The 2842-nt window shown below is 38.0% G+C and overlaps 1 non-coding gene across 1 annotated transcript; it reads left to right on the forward strand.

Moving 5' to 3' along the window:
* The first annotated feature begins 2532 nt into the window (after positions 1-2532).
* Positions 2533-2639, forward strand: LOC117071633. The gene has a single exon (XR_004432401.1). It is a non-coding gene; the product is annotated as a U6 spliceosomal RNA (small nuclear RNA).
* Positions 2640-2842: the final 203 nt, after the last annotated feature.

The raw sequence follows: 2842 nt of genomic DNA on the forward strand, positions 1-2842 counted from the left end.
GCGGAAAGTTGGGGAAGTTACAAAATCCAAATTATTAAAATTGTAATATAGTATTCTGACCAATCAGTTAACTTCTGATTTATTTAACAACTTTTAAAGCACCTCACTAAGGGAATACAACCTTGATTTAAAAAGAAATAGTTCAAGAACTAAATAACAAAGCTACATGGGAAGCAATAAACTGTTGTTTTTAAGCAAATAAGAAGTATACATGAATATTTATTAATTAACTCTTGAGAACCTACTATATGCTAGGCATCAAGCTGGTGCCTTTAAAACATACTTTATCTCATTTGACTGTTCTAAGAAACATCAAGACAGCTATTATTTTCCTTATTAAAGAAGAAAGAAGAAATGGAGATTAAGTGCTCATGATCAAGTTGCACCTATTTTAACCAATAGTCTTCTCTTAAATTACATCATTTCTTTCCTCCTTTTTAGAGTCATATTTTGCAAAAAGATGGCTTATACTTTCCATATTCTTTCTCTCACCTTCGATTCACCACTCGATCCACTTATATCTGCAGTTTTTCTCACATTGTCCAACTGCTTCCTCTGAGTTCAACAAATAACTGAGAGTTGCAGTGGTTGTTTTTTTTTTTTTTGAGAAGAGTGCAGGGCTTGATCCTGGCTCACTGCCACCTCCGCCCCCTGGGTTCAAGAGATTTTGCTGCCTCCGTCTCCCAAAGTGCTGGGATTACAGGCGTGAGCAACCATGCCTAGCCCAGTGACTATTTTCTAGGCTTCATCTTGAAACAATCTTCCATTTACTAAATGATGGCCTGCCATCTGTTTTTAACAGGTCCTTCAAGCTAAATTTTTTTTTTTTTACATATTCTAATAGTTGAAACAAAGGAAAAGAAAAATAATATTTCATGATGCATGAAAATGACATAAATTTCAAATTTCAGTGTCCATAAATAATGTTTTTTTGGAACACAGCCACATTTATTCATTTGCACATTGTCCATGGCTACTTTTGTGCTCCAATGGCAGATTGAGTAGTTGTGATAGAGACACTATAGGGTGCTGTCACTGCTTCGCAATGTGACTTGGCACGCCACAAATCACAGTGACACACTTATCACTTGGCAGTGTTTCAAGTGTCTCATGTGTCACTGTGCCTATGATGTTTTATTTTTTTTATTACCAGTCTATACCCATCATGTCACAACAGAAAAGAAAAGTGAATGTCACTGTCATACTTCCAAGGCACAGTGGAGTGCGGATTATCCTGATTAAATTAGATGGCAAAACATTGTACAACGACATTAGAGTTGTGCTGAAAGAATATATGCTGACATTACCAGAAGTACTCATCACAGGATTTCCAACTCACAGGAAAGCAACGGTCAGGAAAAAATAGAAAATTTAAAATGAAATATCTCATGACAGCAAAATGTCTTCACAAAAACAAAACAATGAAAAAAAAAGTCTTCAACCTTTTTGCAGATAAGTACCCCAACCGGCTCATTTGTTAGCTAATCAAGGAAAGCAATTTACTAATGGCTAGTTAATTAAATCATGTTTGGTTGCTGAAGAAATATATACAGAAGAAACAAACTGCTTAAAATTAGTATTAGCCTTTGCCATGGAGGGTTGCTCTCCGAGTTGAGGACAATGGGAGTGACAATAATCAATTAACATAAATGATGTGGAGTGATTTTCCTTGGGTCTTGGTGAATCAACATGGGTTACTGATTCTGCTCAGTTGTGGATTGTTCAAGGAATCAATATTGAGTCTTTAGTGGGAACTGAAGAATTGTGTGAATATCCTGACTTGCCCCCCTACACAGCAGTCAATGGTTCAGCAATGGTAAGATTTTTTTGCAATCTTTTGAGCTTGAGGCTAGGTTTGAAGTTTTTTTCAAATAGAAGAACTGCCCGCAACCACTGTTAATTACTTTGGAATTAGCTTTTGCTACAGACTTGATAATATTTCTTTTTTTTTTTTTTTTTTTTTTTTTTTTTTTTTGAGGCGGAGTCTTGCTCTGTCGCCCGGACTGGAGCGCAGTGGCCGGATCTCAGCTCACTGCAAGCTCCGCCTCTCGGGTTTACGCCATTCTCCTGCCTCAGCCTCCCGAGGAGCTGGGACTACAGGCGCCCGCCACCTCGCCCGGCTAGTTTTTGTATTTTTAGTAGAGACGGGGTTTCACCGTGTTAGCCAAGATGGTCTCGATCTCCTGACCTCGTGATCCGCCCGTCTCGGCCTCCCAAAGTGCTGGGATTACAGGCTTGAGCCACCGCGCCCGGCCGATAATATTTCTTAATAAATTCAACCTAAAATTATGAGGCAAAACACTGCTAATATTCAAAACTTATGGTAAAGTCATTTAGTACATGAAATTACTTTATGTACTTCCCATGCTGTCAAAACTGAAAACAAAAAGCAAGATCTCCATTATCCATTTGCAACAGATATATTTTCTGAGCCTAAATGACCATTCCAGCAGAGTTTTTCTGAACTCAATGCAAGAACAAAGGTAATTTCAAAGTACATTTAACTGTGTGGTTTAGGAAAGTGATTTATCGGTGCTTGCTTTGGCAGCACATGTATAGAAATTGGAACGATACAGAGAAGATTAGCATGGCTCCTGTGCAAGGATGACATGCAAATTCATGAAAGCTTCCATATTTTTAATTTAAAAATTTTTAAATAATTAAAAAAAGGTTTTAAAATTAAAAAAGAAAGTGTAGGCTGGGCGTGGTGGCTCACGCCTCTAATCCCAACACTTTGGGAGTCTGAGGCGGGCGGATCATGAGGTCAGGAGTTTGAGACCATCCTGGCCAATACGGTGAAACATCGTCTCTACTAAAAATTACAAAAATTAGCTGGGCATGG

This window comes from Trachypithecus francoisi, unplaced genomic scaffold, assembly GCF_009764315.1.
Source record: "Trachypithecus francoisi isolate TF-2019V2 unplaced genomic scaffold, Tfra_2.0 Lachesis_group3, whole genome shotgun sequence".
NCBI lineage: Eukaryota > Metazoa > Chordata > Mammalia > Primates > Cercopithecidae > Trachypithecus > Trachypithecus francoisi.